This window comes from Dermacentor silvarum, chromosome 10, assembly GCF_013339745.2.
Source record: "Dermacentor silvarum isolate Dsil-2018 chromosome 10, BIME_Dsil_1.4, whole genome shotgun sequence".
Lineage (NCBI taxonomy): Eukaryota > Metazoa > Arthropoda > Arachnida > Ixodida > Ixodidae > Dermacentor > Dermacentor silvarum.
The window spans coordinates 93,979,083-94,002,457 of record NC_051163.1 but is presented as its reverse complement, the minus strand read 5'-3'; the positions used below and the strand labels follow the sequence as shown (position 1 = coordinate 94,002,457).

Genomic DNA, 23,375 nt, shown 5'->3' with positions numbered 1-23,375 from the left:
GACCCCGAGGCAGAAGTCCCTGGCGGGCAACGAAGCTTCGGCTCACGCCGCAGCCCGAGAGGCGTCCACTCTGGCTTTTCTGCCAGAGGGGACGAAAAAGGCAACGATGGTGGAAGACATCCCCGAATATTTAGACCTATATTCTAGAGCACCATAGACTCGGACGAAGAAACTACCCACTACCTTAACTAAAACTCAACAGAGAAGACACCGTTATTTTAAGAATGCTACAAACCAACCTTTATGTTAACAGTATCTTATTGCATAGGCTATCTCCAACGCAATTTCGGTACCTCTGCACATTTTGCGGAGTCCCGGGCATCCTACGCCACATGGTAAAAGAGTGTAGGGAACCCGCTGGAACCCTGCAAAAACTGAAGATGGAATATGATGCAACAGTCGAAGAGGACACAGAATGGGACAATGAAGTACTACATCTACTTTTACTGTGGGAGTTCATGCTGCATTTCCCAGCCAATGATGATCAACGAAAGCTCGTGGACCGGAACCGGGTGGCAGCAGGAGCCCACGGATTCTTGGAATGAGAAAGCCGACCACTTGAGGACGAAAAGGGCAGATTTTTATATCTAGCTCTCTTGCCAGTTTGAAGTTTATTGCGAGTTTAGAAAATACATGATTGCCTTGGTGCTGGAGCAAAAGGCGAGACTGCATGGCTGGCTAGGCTCCTGTCGACACCAGTACAGCAGACAACACTGAAAAAAAATAGTCATATATACACGTAACACACACAAATGCACACACAGTCACACACATATGTATATATATTGCCGCCAGCATACTGAGACCGAGAAGACGCTCGCCGCATCATAGCTGTGTCTCAAAGAACCGCTACAATACAAGCGTCAGGCAGGGCACCGCAAGGCAACGCTGCGCCGCACGTATCCAGACCACGTGCTTACAGACCGGTGGCTCGTGCTCGAGGATCGGATGAATGGCACGCGACAGGAGGTGAAAAAGAAGAGAACAACGTTCGAAGAGGCGACGCTCGCAGGCGTTTTTTGTTGAGTGTTGAGTCTCTGGAGTTCTCGGGCACAGGTTCGCCCAGAATAAATCAGTTTTATTAGAAACGGTTGTCGTAACTGTCGGTTACATTTCTGGTGGAGGTGCGGGGTATGATTCCAAGCCCCACACACGTCAGGGAAGGTAGCCCGGAGCCCCAAAGTTTGCAGCCAACGGAATTGACGCCTGTTCACCAACGCACAAGTCGTCGCATACGAGGTGAGCCTCCCGAGTTTGGTCCCCTCACCGAATCACCAAGGGAAGCGACGGCGGTCAGCCTAGGCGCCAGTGCGATGGCTACTCAAGCGACCCCTCCTCACGTCATCGTTGACTCACCCAAGACGCCAGAATCATTTCACGGAGACACATTTGAGGATGCCGAGGACTGGCTCGAAAACTTCGAGCGTGTCGCCAGATGCAACGGCTGGGACGCAACGAGGAAACTCCGGTATGTGTACTTCGCGCTGGAGGAATCTGCACGCACGTGGTTTCAAAACCACGAAGCGTCGTTTTCGTCATGGGATGACTTCCGACGAGAGCTGCTCGCTACTTACCCGAGCACGGACCGCAGAGAGAGGGCAGAAGCTGCTCTTCAGGCGAGGAACCAACGAAACAACGAAAGTGTGACCATGTACATTGAAGACATGTCCCACCTCTTCCGCCGAGCCGACCCAAACATGGCTGAGGACAAGAAATTACGGCACCTAATGCGCGGTGTTAAACAGGAACTATTTGCAGGCCTGGTACGTAATCCACCCCGGACTGTAGCCGAATTCAGATCAGAAGCGACGACTATGGAGAAGACGCTGCAGCAGCGGGCAAGGCAGTACAACAGAGATGCAAGCGTCGCATTATTTGAAGTTGGGTCAGGAGCCCTCCCCAGCAACATCGACGCCCTACGTGAAATGGTGAGGTCTGTCGTTAGGGAAGAGCTGCAAAAATTGAAACTGGTTCAAAGCCCTCCTACGGTGTCATCACTTGCAGATGTCGTACGCGAAGAAGTGCGACAAGTAATTTGTGAACCAGAGCCTCAGGTACGGCCCCTAGCACAACTGGAGCGTCAGCCGCCGATATCATACGCCCAAGCTTTACGGCAGGACATTAGACGCGCTGACTCTGTCCGAACTACCGCTACACCTCAGACGCTTGCTCGCAGTATGCCGCCCTTGTCGGAAGGAAGACCACGTAAAAGCGATGTATGGCGTACTCCAGACCGGCGTCCCCTCTGCTACCACTGTGGCGAGGCTGGTCACCTGTATCGCGAATGTCAGTATCGCCGAGTGGGACTCCGTGGCTTCTCCGTGAATGCGCCTTGCCCTCGAAACGGTGAGCGCCCTTACGAGATAGAAGAATTTTTATCTACACGCCGAAACATTCCGTACCCCCAGCAACATGAGCCTCGATCGGCAGCGCCTATGCGTTATCGGTCGCCGAGTCCGCGTCCGTCCGCCACGTCACCGAGGCGTCGCTCACTAAGTCCGCGACGGGAAAACTAGAGCCAGCGACCTGTGGAGGCAAGGCCGCTGACGCCCAGGAAACCGAAGGCCCTCCATCGCTAACCCGACGAGACGACGACTGTGACATCGCGACGAACAAATGCAGTGATGGCGACGCTACTTCTGAGTTGCGTGTCATCATCGACGACTTCGAAGTGACCGCGTTGATAGACACTGGTGCTGACTATTCAGTTATTAGTAGTGTACTCGCAAGAAAACTGAAAAAGGTATTGACCCATTGGACCGGATCTCCGATACGTACAGCCGGGGGACACTTAGTCGAGCCTGTAGGAATGTGCACGGCAAGGATCGGAATTAGTGGCTTTATGTACGTCAGCAGCTTTATTGTTCTACGCGAGTGTTCCCGTGATCTGATCCTGGGCATGGACTTTTTGCAAGCAAACGGCGCAATAATCAACTTGCAAGAATCTCGCGTGTTGTTTACTACGGAAAATGCTGTCGCCTTTTCTGATGTGGAACAGCCACATATTGCCTCTCTGCGTATTGTGGATGAACACGTAACGGTGCCGGCAAGGTGCAGTGTGACTGTCATAGTAAGGAGCGACGCATTTCAAGACAATGAGGGACTTGTAGATGGAAATATCGGGCTGCTACTGGAAAAGCAAATATGTGTGGCAAGGGGCCTTGTTCACCTGCGTAACGGATGTGCGGCTGTCCTCCTGACCAACTTTGGCAATGAGGCACAACACGTGGCGAAGGGAACAGCCATAGCATCTCTTCATGGCTATGAACAAGTGACGGATATATCGACTCTCGACACACCATCACCAGCATCTGGGACTTTAGACAGTGTGCTCGCATCGATCGATATTGACCGACAGCTGTCATCACCGCAAAGAGATAAGATTGTGAGCTTGGTCACAGAGTTTGCTGAATGCTTTTCGACTTCATCGAAAGTCCGTCGTACTCCCGTCGCAAAACACCGCATTATAGTCGAAGAACCCGTAAGACCCGTATGCCAACACCCGTACCGAGTGGCTCCAAAAGAAAGAGAAGCGATAAGAAGTCAAGTACAGGAAATGCTCAAGGACGATGTAATACAGCCATCCAATAGCCCATGGGCATCTCCGGTAGTCCTGGTGAAAAAGAAGGACAACACCTTACGTTTTTGTGTAGACTACAGAAAACTCAACCTCGTCACGAAGCGGGATGTTTATCCACTCCCACGCATCGACGACACCTTGGACAAACTACGCGATGCCCACTTCTTCTCTTCTTTGGATCTTAAAAGCGGGTACTGGCAGATAGAGGTGGACGAGCGAGATCGCGAAAAAACGGCATTTGTGACACCGGATGGTTTATACGAGTTTAAGGTGCTTCCATTTGGTCTGTGTTCTGCGCCCGCCACTTTCCAGCGGATGATGGACACTGTTCTTTCCGGACTGAAATGGCAGTCGTGCCTCGTTTACCTTGATGATGTGGTGGTCTTCTCCACTACATTCGAGCAGCATGTACAGCGGCTGCGGGCAGTTCTGAATGCCATTCGCACGGCGGGATTGACGATAAAACCCGAAAAGTGTCACTTCGGTTTTCGCGAGCTCTGTTTTCTCGGACACATTGTCAGTGCTCAAGGCGTCCGCCCAGATCCTGAGAAGATCACGGCAGTAGAAAAGTTTCCGAAGCCAAGAGATAAGAAAGCTATCAGGCGTTTCCTAGGACTGTGTGCCTACTACAGACGTTTCGTAGAAAACTTTTCTAAAATTGCCGAACCACTCACCGGGCTTACAAAAGAAGATGTCCCTTTCGTGTGGCAGAAAGAACAAGACGACGCCTTCTCTGAGCTACGACAACGTTTGCAGAGTCCTCCCATACTTGCCCATTTTGATGAAGATGCCGAAACAGACATCCACACCGACGCGAGTAACGTTGGTCTCGGCGCCATACTTATTCAGTGGCAGAATGGAGAAGAAAAAGTCATTGCGTACGCAAGCCGTACTTTATCGAAAGCTGAAACAAATTACTCAGCTACAGAAAAGGAATGCCTGGCGGTTATTTGGGCCATCAGCAAGTTCCGGCCATACTTGTACGGCAGACCGTTCCGAGCCATCAGCGACCACCATTCATTGTGCTGGCTGGCGAACCTCAAGGACCCTTCTGGAAGACTCGCTAGGTGGAGCTTGCGGCTACAGGAATATGACATCACGGTTGTGTACAAGTCCGGCCTCAAGCACAATGATGCTGATTGCTTATCACGTGCACCGATCAAATCTACCGCTACGAACACGAGCAAGATTTTCCATTTCTTGGGGCTGTCAACACGTCGGAAATGGCTCATCATCAGCGTTCTGACCCGGAATTACTCCTGCTCATCCAGCACCTGGAGGGTGGGCAAGTGAAAGTTCCACGAGTTTTTGTCCGCGGATTGTGTTCGTATGTCCTCAAGAACAACGTCCTCTACAAAAGAAACTTCGAGCCCAGTGGTGAGACGTTTCTACTTCTCGTACCATCAGCGCTACGACCTGAGATCTTAGAAGCTTGCCACGATGACCCTTCAGCTGGTCACTTGGGCGTTAGTAGGACTGTGGCAAGAATCCGCCAAAAATTCTACTGGCCGAAGTTGATGAATTCAGTGCAGCACTATGTTAAATCGTGCCGAGATTGTCAAAGGCGCAAAACACCGCCACTCAAACCAGCAGGCCTTCTGCAACCAATACAGCCGCCAGCAGTACCATTTGAACAAATCGGATTAGATTTACTTGGGCCATTTCCCGTTTCGTCCTCAGGAAAGCGATGGATTGTGGTAGCAACCGATTACCTCACCCGGTATGCCGAGACTTCTTCTATCACAACAGCAACCGCCATTGAAGTGGCTCAGTTTTTCGTCACACACATCGTATTGCGACACGGCGCGCCTAAGGTTGTCATAACAAACAAGGGAACAGCTTTTATGGCCCGTTTGATGCAGTCTGTTATGAAACTAACGCATACTGATCATCGGAAAACCATAGCATACCATCCGCAAACAAATGGCCTGACTGAACGGCTCAATAGAACGCTCGCTGACATGATCTCGATGTACGTGGACATAGAGCACCGAACATGGGACAGTATTCTACCATACGCTACCTTTGCGTATAATACTGCAGTACAAGAGACGACACATTTTACGCCATTTGAACTTGTTTACGGCCGAACCGTAACGACGACACTGGACGCGATGTTACCTGTGAATAACAGCAGCGAAGACGACGCTGACGTTAGTGAATACATAGAAAGGGCTGAAGAGGCACGGCAGTTGGCGAGGCACCGCATCCTACAACAGCAGTACGTCGACGCAAACCGATACAACCTAAGTCGAAGAGAGGTGCAGTACAACCCTGGAGACAAAGTGTGGGTATGGACGCCTATACGTACGCCTGGTCTTTCGGAAAAGTTACTGCGCCGTTTTTTGGCCCCTATAAAGTACTTCGTCGGCTAAGTCCCTTAAACTACGAGGTAACTCCCGAAGGTCAAGTGTGCTCCACACGACGCAGGACTCGCCCAGAGGTCGTACACGTAGTACGAATGAAGCCTTACTACGAAAGGCATTAAATAACAGAATTTGCAAATGTGCCCAAGAATACCACCGGCCATCCCTGAGCTTTGTTCTTTTAAACTATCGGCCTGTCTACGCCTGTTCTACGCATCGGGACGATGCTTCTTCGGAGGGGGACTAATGCCGCCAGCATACTGAGACCGAGAAGACGCTCGCCGCATCATAGCTGTGTCTCAAAGAACCGCTACAATACAAGCGTCAGGCAGGGCACCGCAAGGCAACGCTGCGCCGCACGTATCCACACCACGTGCTTACAGACCGGTGGCTCGTGCTCGAGGATCGGATGAATGGCACGCGACAGGAGGTGAAAAAGAAGAGAACAACGTTCGAAGAGGCGACGCTCGCAGGCGTTTTTTGTTGAGTGTTGAGTCTCTGGAGTTCTCGGGCACAGGTTCGCCCAGAATAAATCAGTTTTATTAGAAACGGTTGTCGTAACTGTCGGTTACAATATATGTATATATATATATATATATATATATATATATATGACCCAATTATACATGCAATACAGCACTACAGCACAATAAGTATGAATCATGCAAATGAAGCAATAATCGCACAATAATTGAAAGATGCTCCAGATGCAGTAAGATAGAGTATACAGAATGACAACAAAAAGTCTTGAAATACATGAAATTGTCTATCAGTCGGCCAGTAGGAAAGGCCATCAGAAAAGACAAGTTAATTGTCAAGAAAATACAATTTCGATTTCTTTCTTAATATTGAAGGAGTTTAAGGATGTTGCATAATATCAAATAAAGCATGCTCAATAATAAGTAAATTACGAATCTGCTGCTGTAATAGCCGATTACCGTAGTCTTGGTTTTCACCTTAATATAGTTCCTAGCTCTTAAGATGTAATTAGTTGTGGTATTGTTGGATCTAGAAAGAAAAGTTTCACGGATACTTATGAATTCTAAAAATGTCTTTTCGGGCAACTTTCGTTTCTATAGACTAAGTACTTTCGTCGAGACAGTATCTCCAATGTCAGCAGAGTTTACTTCATACATTGATATATTGTGTATAATACGCGCACACTTTTATTCATTCGGAATAGTTTCCATGTTAGCTTTAGAAGTGACGCCCCAGATAAGTGGACAGTAGTGGAGTCTAGAATGAATAGTGGAAAAGTACAGCTGCCGCTTAAAGGGACACTAAAACAAATAGGAAGTTCAGCTGGAATAAAAGAGGGACCTTCAAGAATGCATGCAGTTTTGGTTGGGTGAAAACATATGAATAATTAGTGGAGAAATTCGTAAACAAAGGCCAAATATCTCTTCCTCAATTTCTCTTCTCTCACCCCAGATTCGGCGCTGAAGCAGTGTCGTCACTGATTTCATAGCTCTCAGCGAATCATAGGGCGCCATGATACGTCACCGCTTGCTTCCGTAAACGGCCTAGGCTGTGGCTGCATCATAGGCTGCATGGCCGCTGCGTTTGCGTTCGCTGTGACTTTAGCTTAGGTGTTCTGTGTCCGCGATGGTTACCGTTGCTGACGCTGAACCTTGCAACGAAGAGCTCGCCTGGGAAGCAGGACTGCATTTCAGCGACTTCTGTGAAACGGAGCGCGAAATCATCATGCATGCTCGCGCCGCAGGTGTTTCCGCGTACCATGGTGTGGAGCCGCCGGCCACGCCGACGGAAAGCGAAGCCTTGTTTCGGCGAAGTAAGGCGAGGCGCCCGGTCCGCAAGGCGACGACGTTCCCGATAGTAGAAGCGTAGGAAGTTGCGCGCGTACTTGCTATATTTTTTGTGGCTTTCTTTAATGACATTCAGCACTTACCGAGCCGCCAGTTTGCTGCTGCAGGGGCACTAGTAGGGGATTTGAAGAAGGCGACAATGAGGGAACAGCAGCTCGAGAAAGGACTGGCCTCTTGGGCACGCCAATAGACTTTCCGAGGGCAGGATTATAGACCTAATCCCAGGGCGATAAATGCAAAGAGTACACCATCGGTTTCTCTGGTTCGTTTGCGGTTTTATCATCGGCAGAGTACTGAGCCATTACAAACGCCGGGGCTCATCGCACGGCACCAAATGAAAGGACACAGTCGGGTCACCACTGCCGCTGCCCTCGAACAAGTGCCTGGCGCCGTTTATACAGCCCTCAACGCTGCACACTCGAAGCATTTTCTGGCTGTTTCTCGCAAAGTCAGCGTTTTTCGAGCCACGCAACACGCAAAAAAACATTGCAACACTGTAGAGCGGAAGAGGCGCTCGCGGTGATACATGGAGCAAAAACGAAACTATCACGACCGCATGTAGTGCCATGCCATTTTTTTCTTTTTATTTATTTTATTTTGCGTTAAACTTGTACTTCCTCGCTTAATACTGTTTAAAAATTTGTAAATGCTGTTTATGTACGTTTAGGTGTGTTTCATTGTGCTTTTATATTAACAACGATAAATCACTGTCGACCATTCGCGACCTGGCTGCGTTTGTGATCTCCGACGTCACGAACGTGTAGTGCGCGAAATAGGAAGGGGCGTCAGCACCTATCCATCAGTTTTTCGCTATTTTCTCGCTTATTCAACCTCTGTTCGCCGTAAGCATGGTATGACTGTGATCGTGAAAAAATAATATACCATTAAAGCTCAACTTGCGGTTTCTCTTTAGTGTCCCTTTAAGTTCTAAAGGTAATTGTGCTATGCTACGTTTAATATAACTTACGTGATTCATCGACCATAGATTTTCATGGTAGTGTACACCCAAAAACTTGAACTTGGAAACCATTTGAAGCGGTTGCGATTCAACTATTAAACAAGATGCAAACTTAACGGGCTTGTTGATACTACCATAAACATTATACTTTTTTAACGTTTAGGTTGAGCTGATTAGCCGATAACCACATTGAAAAAAAATTTAACCAGGTAATTATAAGTGGCATTAGAATAGCGATGTTATCAGAGCAGACAAAACATTTGTGCCATCAGCATCTAACGCAAAATCGGGTGTTTCTGGTGTTGCCACGGTATCATTGATATTGTTACGAGACTGCGCGCAATGGGACAAAGATGACGTTGACCATTTCGGTGAAGAAGACGACGACTGAAGAGATTGTCTTTCGGCCATCTTGGCAGTGCTACAGCTTGCTGTATATATTTTGTAAATATATATTCACTTACACCGTTTCCCGTCACGTTTTGGTGGAGGTGCGGGGTACTACTCAAGACGGAACTCTGCAGCGGACGTGTCCTGGCAAGTTGAATCATGTCAACACGCGGGGATATTGCGTCAACCGCAACACCGGCACCCCAGCCAGTGATCTTGATCCAACCCCGCGACCCAGGATCTTTTCGCGGAACCGACAACGTCGACGTTGATGAGTGGATTAGGAATTATGAGCACGTCGCAACCAACAATCGGTGCCACCCGACAGTGACACTCGGTAATGTCGGTTTCTACCTCAGTGGGACAGCGCGCGTCTGGTTTGACGCTCACAAAACGGAGCTAACCAGCTGGGATCTGTGTAAGCAGAAGCTTCGTGACCTATTTGGCAAACCAATTGGCCGCCAGAGCACCGCTTCGAAAGATCTCTCCTGTCGCGCCCAATCTCCCACGGAGTCGTACGTGTCGTACATCCTTGACGTTATCGCCCTGTGAGGACAGGTTCTGGTTTAGTGTTGCGCACTCAAGGGCAACCTTGGTGCGAGTAATAGACAGAGCCGTTTGTACACTTAGAACACATTAGCACTTGTATATATGACACACGTGAAAGAATAAATGGAAAATATGCGTTGAAAGGTTTACAGTAAATGAGTGTTAAATGTTCCACCCGTCAATGACGCGGTAAATATATTAGTCACGGCGATAGTAACACGCGGATCTACCCAGTCAGTTGCGTCGGCTCAGACGACGGGGTGGTTGCTGAGGGCGAGGCGGAGGATGAGTCGCATAGCCCCTTGCCGACACTGCCTGCCACGTCAAGCTGGGTTGTGGCGACCCGCACGGTCGATGAGTGGGTGGGAGCTACGTTCTCCTGGAGACGTCGGTGAGACCGCGTGCGGAACTGCGCTAGCAACAGTCGACGGAGCCCATGCAGGTCGTGGGCTAAGGCCGTAACAAAGCCCAGGTCGTGGGCCAAGGCCGTATCATAGCCCGGATCGTCGGCCAAGGCCGTGTCCTCTCGCCTGACCGGCCAGTCCACTCCGTGACGTCAACACCGTTCGGCCGTTGTCCGTGAACGTTGTCCGTATTGTGTCCCACAACACCACAAGTGCACGGTAGCGCGTATGTTATTACAAAAGCCCCCCCCCCCCCCTTTGAAGGAGTTTTTTTTTAGAAGAAAGAAAAAAAAATGCTGGGAAATATATGCGCGGGAAATAAATAAGAAAGTTCAGAGTTCAAAAATGTCCCGAATGTTCAGAGGATACATTCTTTGATCAGAATACATGCATTTACATTGAGGCCTCTGCACTGTCACAACGGCTCATGTAGTCCACGCGGAAGGAATATTCCTGCAAGGCCAAACTCCAATGAAGTACCCTGCTATTTAAATGTTTAGCATGCGAAAGATACTGCAGTGGCTCATGGTCTGTCTGCACGACAAAAGAGGTTCCATACAAAAATATGTGGAATTTTTCCATCACCCATACGAGTGCCAGACACTCACGTTCAATCGCAGAGTACCGTGTCTCTCGTGCGAGAAGTTGCCCACTAGCATAGGAGACTGGGTGAAGCATGCCATCGTATAGTTGCAACAGAACTGCGCCTAAGCTTGTGTTGGATGCGTCTGTCCGGAGCACAAACTCTTTGTCGAGATCTGGTGCCTTTACCACGGGTTGTGACGAGAGAGCGAGCTTAAGCCTGGAAAATGCGTCCTCGCGTGCAGGTGTCCAAATCACTTGGTTTGCCGCCGATTGCCGCGTCATTTCCACCAGAGGCTGCGCTGTATCGGCGTAGCCCGGGATGAGGTCACAATAATACCCTGCCAAGCCAAGAAACGATCGTACTTGCTTCTTTGTCTGCGGCTTCGGCGCATTGAGTATTTTGGTGATTGTGGGCTCTACCGGTTGGACTTGTCCGCCTCCCAAGCGATGGCCTAAAAACGTGATTGGTGACGCTCCAATCTCACACTTTTGTGGTTTTATTGTAGGACCAGCCGTTCGTATTCGATGAAAGAGTTGCTGTAGAGCTTCGAGATGTTCTGACCTTGTCGAGGTTGCCACAAGTACATCGTCAATATAATGCACGACGTTTTTCATGCCCTGAAGCAAGGTTCTCATCAGGCGAGTGAAAATGGCGGATGCCGTTTTGATCCCGAATGGCATAAAAAGAAAATGGTAGTGACCGGACTGAGTGGAGAAAGCTGTTTGGGCCCTTGAAGATTCCGCTAATGGCACCTGCCAATAGCCTTTCGTGAGGTCAAACTTTGAAAAATGCTTCTTCTTACCAACTTCCGCAAACATTACGTCAGTTCTCTGGATGGGCTCTGCATCCGCGTTGAGTACGTTGTTGATACGGCGAAAATCAATGCACGCTCGGTAACTTTTGTCAGGTTTACGTACAAGAACCAAGGGTGAGTTGTAAGGAGCCTGAGAGCGTTGTATAACTCCTAACTTCAGCATGTCATTAAATTCTTTCTCCACAACTTCTCTCAAGGCGAACGGCAGCGGGTATTGTGGAGTATTGATGGGTTCGGTGGTAGTTAACTCTAAGCGACATTCTAACAGGTTAGTTTTCCCCGGAATCTCAGAAAAAATGTCTTTGTAGGTCTCTAAAAGTGTATACAGCTCGGAGCATTGACTCTTGTCTAGTTCATCGGCGACTTTAATTGCCTCAATTCCCTTGCCCTGTTCAATTTCAAAACTCGGAAGAGGTGTTTCGCACTCGGCTTCTTCTACGACGACAAACGCTGAAGCTTGACACGCCCTTTGCCGCCGAGTTGATGCCACCATGACTGAGGCGGACAAAGTAAGTCACGTCCTAAAAGGCATTGCTGATGATGCGTTCAACTTGCTGGTCTTCAAGGACTGCTCGACCGTTGAAGACATTATCAAAGAATGTCGGCGTTTTGAAGCACTGAAGAGTCGCCGCATCGCCCAACAATTCATGCGGCTTCCAAATACGGCCGCTACATCGTCCTGCGCGGACGTTTAGCCACCCAATCAGCAACCGACTACCTATAGCATTGTCCGCATCGTGCGTCGTGAAATTGAGGCGGCGTCGCCACGTTCCTATTTCGTGAAGGAAGAGCTGGCTATCGCAGGGCTCCAGACTGTTGCATCTCTGCCTCACCCTCGGGTCAGTTCGGTTCTTCCGCCTTACACAAATACAGCAACGTTGCGCCGCTATCGTAATCCGACCCAGTGGAGAACCCAGGACGATAAGCCCATATGCTTTCATTGCCACGGCGTCGGACATATTTCCCATCATTGCCGGTAACGCCAACCTCCCCTCGCTCTTTTTTGACATTCGCCACGACAACAATCGGCCCCTGCAGTTTCCCGCTCTTAACAACTCACCGCTCCGAGACCCTCCTGTACCAACCCGCAGCTCCATCCGTTCACCTTCTCCGCACGATCGTCGTTCCCGGTCCCCTCTGCCCCGCCGCTCTTCATCGCCGCACCCCTCTGGCCACTCTTCCCAGGAAAACTGAGCAATGCAGCCCCCGGAGGTGACACTGCATTGGACCCACGACATACAAAGCCTCTTTTAACCTTGCCCACGCACGAGAACCAACTTGCCGTAGAAGTGGATGACCTACCCGCTACTGCCCTTATCGACACCGGTGCACATATTCGTATCATGAGCGCTGATCTCCGTGAACGCTTGCACAAAGTGCTAACACCTCCAGTGTCCCGCGTTGTGCGTGTTGCTGACGGCGGAACTCCGGCTGTGCTTGGAATGTGCACCGCACGCGTGAGCGTCGCTGGCCGCCACACTTCCGTGTTGTTTCATGTTCTCCGCTACTGCCCTCATGACGTAATCCATCAACTCGATTTCTTGACTGACCACTCCGCTGTAATTAACTGCTCGGCCGGTGTCGTTGAACTTGACTTCCCCGCTTCACTAGACGCTCCTGATGTAGTCCAGAGCCAGATCTCTTGTGCCGAGTTTGTTCGTTTGCTGCCCCAAGCACTCACCTGTATTGTCGCTGTACCTTGCCCCAGTGTACCGGATGGTGACTATGTGGTTACTCCATTTACCAGTGTCCTTTTGTCGCACAACATTTTCTTCCCCCACGCTGTTGTGACTGTTGCGACCAACCAGACTTGCTTGCCCCTCTTGAACTTCGGACTCTGCCCTCAAGTTCTTCCCCAAGGCATAGTTTTGGCCATCCTGCCACCATCATATGGGTGCCAGATTTCATCACTGTCACCTGATTCTACGTCATCAATTTTGTCCGCCGACGCGCCCACATCTTCGTCGGTACAGAGCGCTATCGCAAAGATGATTGCCCGGACTTTCTGCCCTCCCAAGTAGATGACCTCCGTCATTTGCTCGTCACATACTTCAACATCTTCGACTTTGACGGCCGTTCCTTAGGTCAAACCTCTCCCGTCAAACATCGCATACATACTGGCCATGCGCATCCGATTCACCGGCGACCTTATCGCGCGTCACCATCCGAGCGCCAAGTTATTCAGCAAGAGGTTGACAAGATGCTTTCAAAAGGCATTATTGAGCCGTCCGCGAGTCCATGGGCTTCCCCTGTTGTCTTAGTTAAAAAAAAGACAACAGTTGGCGAATTTCCGTTGATTATCGGCATCTCAATAAGATCACCAAAAAGGATGTATATCCTCTTCCACGGATTGATGACGGTCTGGATTGCCTTCATGGAGCGACCTATTTTTCATCCATCGACCTACGCTCTGGTTACTGGCAGATCGCCGTGGACGACAGGGACCGTGAAAAGACAGCATTTGTTATAGCTGATGGCCTCTATCAGTTCAAAGTTATGCCATTTGGTTTGTGCAATGCACCGGTCACATTCGAGCGAATGATGTATACGCTGCACAGCTTTAAATGGTCTATCTGCCTGTGCTACCTGGACGACGTGATCGTGTTCTCCCCGACATTTGCCACACAGCTCACACGTCTTTCATCCATCCTGTTAGTGTTTCGTGCGGCTGGGCTTCAACTTAATTCTTCGAAATGCCACTTCGGTCGCCGCCAAATTACCATCCTCGGGAATCTCGTCGATTCAACTGGCGTCCACCCGACCCCACCAAGGTTCGTGCTGTCATCGAGTTCCCTGTACCAACTTGTTCCAAGGATGTTCGGAGCTTTGTGGGCTTGTGCTCGTATTTCCGCCTATTTGTCAGAAATTTTGCAGACATAGCCCGTCCACTAACAGATCTTCTCAGAAAAGACGCTCCGTTTTCGTGGGGTTTCATTCAAGCCACTGCCTTTTCACACCTTATCACGCTGCTCACTACCCCGCCGATTCTCGCGCTCTTTGATCCCAATGCTTCCAACTGAAGTACGCGCAGACGCGAGTGGCTATGGCATTGGTGCTGTTTTAGCGCAATGCCAACGTGGCTGTGATCGAGTTATTGCGTACTCCAGCCGGCTTCTCTCTCCTGCCGAGCGCAATTATTCTATTACCGAGCGCGAGTGCCTCGCTCTTGTTTGGGCAGTTAGCAAATTTCGCCCCTATTTATACGGGCGGTCTTTTACTGTTACCACGGACCACCATGCTCTGTGCTGGATTTCGAGCCTCAAGGACCCCACTGGCCGTCTAGGTCGCTGGGCTCTAAGTCTCCAGGAATTCACGTACACTGTGGTGTACAAGTCTGGCCGACTACACCAGGATGCCGAATGGTTGTCTCGGAACCCCGTTGATGCCCCCGAAGCTACCACGGAGGATACACCACCTGGCCTTTTCTCGCTCTCCGCTTTCAGCCACTTTGGTGACGAGCAACGGCGGGACACGTTTCTGAATGATCTCATCAACGCCCTGCAGTCTGGCTCGTCGGACCGGTCACTTCACCTGTTTGTCATTGTATATGGCACATTATATTGCCGTAACATGCACCCTAAGGGACAGGAACTACTACTCGTCGTTCCCGCACACCTTCGGGCGACCGTACTCGAGCAACTGCATGATGTCCCAACAGCCGGCCACTTTGGTGTTTGACGTATGACCGTGTAGGACGTATGACCGTGTACGGCGGCGCTTTTTCTGCCTGGGCCTCTACCGATCTGTTCAACGTTATGTCGCTGCCTGCGCATCGTGCCAACGCCGGGAAAGGCCATCTCTTCCTCCAGCTGGGCTCCTCCAGCCTATTGACATGCCCGCCGAGCCATTTTTTCGTGTTGGCCTCGACCTTCTCGGCCCCTTCCGTCTCTTCACTGCTGGCAATAAATGGATCGCCGTTGCTACGGATTATGCGACCCTTTACGCTATCACAAGACCTCTCCCGACCAGTTGCGCTACAGACGTCGCCGACTTCTTGATGCAAGACGTCATTTTACATCACGGCTCTCCTCGTCAGTTTCTCACCGACCGGGGTCGCTACTTCTTATTTAAAGTCATTGAAGACTTACTTCATTCTTGTGCCACCAAACACAAACTTACGACTGCGTACCACCCCCAAACGAACGGTCTTACTGAACGTCTGAATCGCACTATCACTGATATGCTCTCCATGTGTGTTTCGTCTGATCACTATGACTGGGACACTGCGCTACGATTTGTCACCTTTGCCTACAACTCCTCACGCGATGACACCGCCGGCTACTCTCCCTTCTTTCTTCTATACGGCCGAGAACCAACGCTCCCTTTTGACACACTTATTTCGACCCCTGCTGCACGCCTACTGAATACGCGCGCGACGCCATTGCTACAGCAGAAAAGGCACGTCACATTGCCCGTCTTCGCCTCTCTGCGTCGCAGTCACGGCAGAAGTTGTTGTACGACCCCCACCACCGGGACGCCCGCTTCAGTGTTGGTGATCTTGTCCTTGTCTGGTCCCCGTCTCGGCACGTTGGCCTTTTTGAAAAACTGCTTTGGAGATTGTGGCCTCTATCGCGTCCTGCGGCAATTGACAGATGTCACTTAGGAAGTAGCCGCGCTCGGTCCTACCACGTCTTCTCCTTCCTCAGACGTCGTGCACGGTGCCCGCCTCAAGCCTTACCTTTCGCCCACTACCCTGTCTTAGGCGCCGGGTCGGCGCTTTTCCGGTCGGAGGTTAATTTTACGAGACTGCGCGCAATGGGACAAAGATGACGTTGACCATTTCGGTGAAGAAGACGACGACTGAAGAGATTGTCTTTCGGCCATCTTGGCAGTGCTACAGCTTGCTGTATATATTTTGTAAATATATATTCACTTACACCGTTTCCCGTGACAATATCATTGATATCATTGAAGAACGGCAGGACCTGAAATAGAATCCCGTGGGATGCCGAAGCTATCATCTGTTAAATCTGAGTTCAAGTTCAAGTTCAAGTTTATTCTTCTTATAGTACAGACTAGAAACGTCCTCCAGGGCTAAAAGCTGCTGTCAGCAGCTTGACTGAACCGAGGAGGCGTTGCACATGGCAGAGCGATAACAGTAACATTTTTGGTATAAAACTAAAGCAAAAAATTTACTAAACAAAGACGCAAACTAAACAAATTTACAACTCAGATGCATGCTTATGACCGGATATGTAAGATTCAACAACAGAAATTTTTGTACAAATAAAACAAAAAAGACAAAAACATGGTCATGTTATATACATTGTTATACATGAATATATATGTTTACAGCTTAATGAAATACGTCTTCAACTCTTTACGAGAGAAATTAGTAGCATTAACATGATTATTTCGAATTTTCGGCAAATTGTGTTTGATAGATTGCAACTTATATTCGGTGCGAGAGCGCGGTACGAGCCAAGGTTCAGGGTTTCTGAGATGCACAGGTATGTCATGGTGTTGCAAGGTCGCTAGCGATGTAAGAAAATCTCTACATTCTTTTCCTGCTAAATAGAACATTTGTAAAAGACGATATTCATAGTATCGATCTACCCATACGATTTGATATGTTTGTGACAATGCTTTTGTTGTTGATCGGGGTTCGATATTAGCAATGTGTCGAAGAAGCGCCTTTTGTAATGTAACTATTTTATTTATGTTAGTTTGCGCTGTGGTTGCCCATACTAAACTACAATAATTAAACTGCGAGGTGAACAATGCATGATAAATTTGTAGCTTGGCTTTTGTCGGCATGTAAGATCTACAGTGAGATAGTACACCGGCAACTGCAGAAAACTTGTTTCGAAGGTTATTAAAATGAGCATCCCAACTCAAATGACGTGAAAATATTACTCCAAGGATTTTGTGTTCATTAACTAGTTCTATATGTTTGCCTAAATAAGTGATTGAATGTTCCAACTGAAAAGGTTTGTTTCTGGCTCTAAAAAGAATAGCTTTCATTTTAGTGGGGTTAATTCTAATCACATTTGAGAGTGACCAATCAGATAGTTTCATTAGCAATGCATTATACCTGATAATTAGTTCGTTTGCGTCCTCTACCCTGAAGAGTATAGTGCTATCATCCGCATATATAAAGAAATCAACTGTAGGATCTCTATTTACTAAGTCATTAATATATAAGTTAAATAATAGTGGGCTCAAGACACTCCCTTGCGGTACTCCATTTGTAAGTGTTAAAAAAGAAGATAGGACGTTGTTAATACATACACACTGAGTTCTATTTCTGAGATACGATTCTATTAAAGTGAGTGGATGTCCGCGTACTCCATATATTGATAGTTTATATTTAAGAATGTCATGACTGAAGCAATCAAATGCCTTGCTAAAATTGATGAAGAGCCCGAGGGCGAATTCTCCGTTGTCTATGCTTTGCACAATACTTTCTTTCAAGGATAAAAGGGCTGCCTCAGTAGATCTACCTTTACTAAAGCCAAACTGCAAGTTTGTTAATACGTCATGTCTGTCTAAAAACTTTGTTAGGCACGTAGCAATAATTTTTTCTAGCACTTTGGAAAAAGTGGGTAGGACAGATATTGGCCTATAATTAGAAACTATATTTATATCGCCTTGTTGGTATAGCACAAATACTTTAGCTCGTTTCATGCCATCTGGGAAAGTCGCCGATTCTATTGCTAAATTGAATATATGAACCAACGAGCGGATGAATGGCAATTGATGTAAGACGTATTTTATGGGCTTAATTTGTAAATTATCAATATCTAATTCTTTGCTGTTATTAAGATTTTTTATTGTTGTGAACACCTCGCGTTCATCAGTTGGCTCCATAAATATCGTTTCTGAAACACAATTATCTAGTGAATACACGACTTGGGAGTCATGGGTGTGCGTAACGCTTGCATTCACAAAATGAGTATTGAAATGGTCTGCCAGTGCTTTGCCGATCAATTCGCAATTTGCATAGCTTATCGACTTGGGTACACTACTTTTAGTTTGACGACCTAAGACGCTATTTATTACTTTCGAAACCGCATCCGGACGTTTCTTGTTGATTTCAGAAAACAGACGTTGATAGTAATCTATTTTAGCTTGACTTAGTATTTTATTCAGTTTATTTCTTTCGGTCTTGAATTCCTTAAGTTTAATTTCTGATCTGGAATGCAAGAACGCATGATAAAGTCGGTTCTTATTTTTTATCAGTTTGAGGTGCTCACTCATAATCCACGGTTTTCGTACCTTTTTTGATTTCCTAACTTGCTTGAATGGAAAGTGCGCAGTGTAGATGCGCACAAAGACTTCGAGAAACTCGTTATATGGTTCGTTAACATTTTTTTTCTTAACACAGAATCCCAGTTTTGCGTACCTACAGCTACACTGAATAAATCCAGCGCTTCATTAGAAATGTGTTGGTAAGTAATTAATTCAATGTTTTGTTTGATGCTATTATCTAGTGAGTACACTATAAAGACGGACAGTGATCACTAATATCATTAGAAATTGTACCCGCGGTACACACTGACGTTTCTATATTTGTAATGAGAAGGTCGAGGGCAGATGAGGTCGATTGAGTAACCCTCGTTGGTGTAGTGGTCAGATTGGTAAAGCCAAATCATAGTAGTAGATTGTTTAAATCCTGTACATGCTCATTGTTATCTAAATATTTATATTGATAATATTTTTATTTTGAAATATTTATGGTGGTATTTCTGATTGTATGCTGGCAAGCCATCGTTATGCCAGTGTCATCGTTTACTCGTCGTCATCCCTTTGTCCTCGAGCCATTGGCACACCATCGTCGTTATTGCGTCGTTGTCATGGACCAACAAGTTGGTGAACAAAATTGGCAGGGCTTCTTATGTTATCCCTAAGATGACTTGAAGGCTAAAGCCCGAGTGCCGATGCGTTAAAGACGGAAACACGACACCTCCCCCCCCCCCACCTACTTCGCTTTGTCTACTTCGCTTAGTCTCCCATTTAATTCGCTGACTCCTCCACCTAATTCGCTTACTCATTCTCTTAATTCTCTTAGTAATCCCCTTAATTTCAAAGTCGAGGGTTGAGCTCCCACCCAAGGTCCTGGGTTCAAGTGACTTAATTAACTCTGTCATAATTATATGCGTCTTCATTAACTTCGCGTTAATCAGCGCCAAAGGTGGTGTGTTCGACTCTCACCAAAGGTCGACGGTTCGTACCGTTTTTGCACCTTTCGTGTCGCCGATGAGTTTTCGCTCAAGATCGACTGACTAGCGAGACATATAAGGCTTTCGCCTTAATAATCGGTTTTGGCACATCGGCGAGCTTGATCGCACACGCTGTTTAGAAAACCACAATAGGGAAGCCTGATCTGCTGTATCAAAACGCCTTCGCGGAGCTGCAAGTGCAGTACGCGGCGTGTTGTCCACAAGGTGACGTCACTCATTGGAGGGCGCCACTGAGACTTGTCGAGTGAAACTGTCCGCGTGTACATCATCCCACGTTGCCTTCCGTCTTCCCATGAGCGCACGTTTCCGTTCTTGAAGCACTAACAGAATTCGAAATGCTACTACTATGGCTCCACTGCTTGTGTCACAATCCCCTGACATTGCCATGCCTTCCACCGCTGGCCCCTTCTCACTTCCTATATACTTTTTCTTTATCCCTTGAATTGGCCGCGGTCGTTCACCCGACGCCCGAACTAAGCCTTCTTGATCCCTCTCCTTGGTATCGCATTTGCTTGGACTCCATTGGGGCAATCCGGCCTCCTCGCGGCAACAGACTTCCCGATAATCTTCATGACTCTCTCTTCCTTCTCTCCCCTGCTTTGGTCACTGTGATGTAGTTTCCAGGCCATGCGGGGATTATCGCCAATGAGCACGCTCATGAGCTTGCCCGCGAGATTAATAGCCGGGCATCGACGATCCCCTTGCCTTACCCGCCCATAGCGGACGAGGCACACTTTTATGAGAAAACTCTAAAGCAGCATTACAAGCACCTCCGGCATTCATTGCAGACCGCCACCACATCCTTGTCTCAGCACTGCTCAAGTACGCACATTTAGGGCCGTCCAACTCAACACTTTGATCACTCCAGCACGTCTTCATCGTTACCGCTCAGAGCCCTCATGTCCCAACTGCGCCTCTACGTATGCAAATGTAGAGCACATCCCGTTCTCTTGCCCCGCAGCCCTACAATCCCCTCACTACCACCCACTTCCCCAGTGGCGGTTGGGGTTGGCGTCGGCGGCCTTCGCCGACCAGCTGGCCATGGTCCTCTTGATGGAGGAATATTTATAAGTCTTAGTCTGACCCGGAATAAAGTATTTTCTCTCCCTCTCTCTTTGTAGGAAAGATTCACGTCGTGAACACAGTAACTGTTTCGTTACACAAGGTTGAAACGTGTATTCCGCCCATATCTGAACGCAGTCGTCATTACCCGCGACACATCGGCCTTGCGTTCAACCTCATATTGCCATAGTCAATAAACAATTGGGACTGGCATTGCCCTGAACGTCTGTTTCAGGGAAAAAAAAGACTTCACTCAACCGTCGAAAGAAAAAAGAATGTCGAAGACACGTGGTTCAAACACGTTCGCATGTCTCAGCTTTTTGCTTCGACCGGCTCTTGTCAAAGAAGCGAAAAACGAAGGAAACGCAACAGGCCACCTTTCCTCGTGACTTGGCACGTGTGGGTGCTAACACATCGCATTCTCACTCGCAGCGGAAACGAAGGCGGATTCCGCATACAAAATGCATCCTCGCCTCCTCACAGGTCACCGCCAGCAGTGAGCGGGCAGGACGGGTTCACACTCTCGCTAGCTGCCAGACGAGACGAAAGATGTTGGGTCGCGAGAAGTAGCAATTAGGAGGCTCGTGAGACGATTGTCATGACAACTCGGATATGCCTAATGGGGTACCATGACTGCCCTTCGCGGACTGTCGGCTGCATCTAGATTGCGTTTCAGCCTTGTGAGAAACTGGCGGAGTAACCTGGTGGTAGTATTATACGTTGTGAAGCGTCGCCATTGAACGCGAACAAGCACGAACAATCTCACACCCTTGTCAGGTATACGTGATTCGTGGCGCGAAATACCACCGCATCTTCGTGTCACGGTCAAGCTGCATGAACACCTGTAAGCTTGGCGCCCCTCAAGCTCCCACGGGCTCCTCTGATGATGTAAGTTTGTTCATTTCTAAACACGACCGAGTTTTACTGGATGCAGGCCGGCCCCGCATAGCTAAGGTTCTTACAATTTTCTGAATTCCTTAACCGTACTTTTTGGTAATATTGGGATGAATTTCGCTTATATGCCGAATTACGCAGTCCCGGAGTTGTCGTGACTTCTATCGTCAATGTTTCCCAGGAATGAAGAGGGAAAATCTCACATTTTCCAAGGTATTTAGAACAAATCTGCTGTATTAGGCGTGAACAATTTTGCACTATTTATTTAGGTAACGTAGGTTTCGAAACCAGACGTTCTGCATGAGAACCTACACTGTGAACAAGCACATAGAATATGTATCTATTAAATGTGCTCCGATACGTAAAAACATGGCCGCATACATCATTTTTCTGAAGCCTGTCGATTTCTCAAATATTGTAGAGGCCTTGACCCCCTCCCTCCTGGGCTTCCACGCCGGGAACACGGGACACTCCGCCGTCTACGCACCGGCACGGCAGTCACGCCTGCGTTAAAAGCCCAGTACATCAACAAGTCGCTTGACCCCACCTGTGGAGCTTGCACCACGGGTGCGCCAGCCACATCAAACCACTTGCTATAGACATGTCCTGGCCTGTCATCACTGCGAAGAATCTGCCTTGCTGGGCTGCAGATCTCAGTCGCCACACACAATGACTGGATGCTTCCTAGAGGGACCCCTGAACACCGCAAAGCTATATATGACAGCTTGCTCACCTATCTTATAAGAAGCGAAACCATTAACTTTATCTAGGCACCTCACCGGAAGAACCACTGGGGTTGCCTTTTCATACATGTACAATTTTCTATTTTTTAATGATTTATTAAACGTATTTCTCTCTCTCTCTCTCAAATTTTGTACACACAGACATATTAAAATTTCTTCAGAAAGAAAAATTCAATTGTTTTTTTGTGTTATACCATGGTGTACGCGGACAACGCGTGGTGCAGTGGTGGTGGTTTGTCTGCCGAGGATTGCCTCCCGCACTGCTTGCTGTCGCGCCAACTGAGCGTGGTGCGTTTTGCCCGTTGGCCGTGAGGTGGTGCGCCATCGTCGTTTTCCATAAAGCCCCTATATATAAAAAGTAGCGCCATCCACTTCCCTTCTCCTCCGTTCCACTATCGCGCTCGGCACTACCAGCGCGATCGAGGCGCGATATCGACAGTGGCGCCGCCTGCGTCGGGCCTGCCGTGGCAGACGACAGCTAACGCGCTACCAGAGGAAATCCGAGGAAAACTTCGATCGCGCCCTGCGGAGAAATTTTTGAGGCGCGATTTCGCTTCGTCAGTCAGTAACTGGTCATAATAATGCCGTTTTGGAAGGTAGAAACGCGACGATGCGGTACGGCGCAAATATGAAGTGTGCAGCAAGCGTTTGCGCACGCCGGATGGTAAAAAAAAGCCTTTTGCCCTCGCCTTGACGGTTGAGGCAACTTCAGGCGCAGCAGCATGCCATCACAACGCAGTTCTTGTCCCTAACACGTTTGATCCCTTTGTGCGTACAGCACTTTCGTCGCACAGGCCCGAGAATGGCAGTCGGAGCGCGCTGGAAAGAAAAAAATATACAAAAGCGCAACGCGTGCCTTCACCTGACATGGATTGGCCAATGGGGGAGCGGAGGAGGCTGGGGCGACCGGAGGCGGCGAGGAGGAAACGCCGGGGGTGAGCGCGGTGGCGGCAAGATCTAAGAATGGCGCTACTTTTTATATATAGGGGTTTTAGGTTTCCATCGGTGACAAACAAGAAG

At 48.5% G+C, this 23,375-nt stretch overlaps 1 protein-coding gene across 14 annotated transcripts in view; it reads left to right on the top strand.

Annotated features, from left to right (window-relative positions):
• Positions 1–23,375, top strand: part of LOC119466292 (cuticle collagen 2-like) — a 1,179,781-nt gene that overhangs the window by 476,568 nt on the left and 679,838 nt on the right. The window lies entirely within an intron of this gene.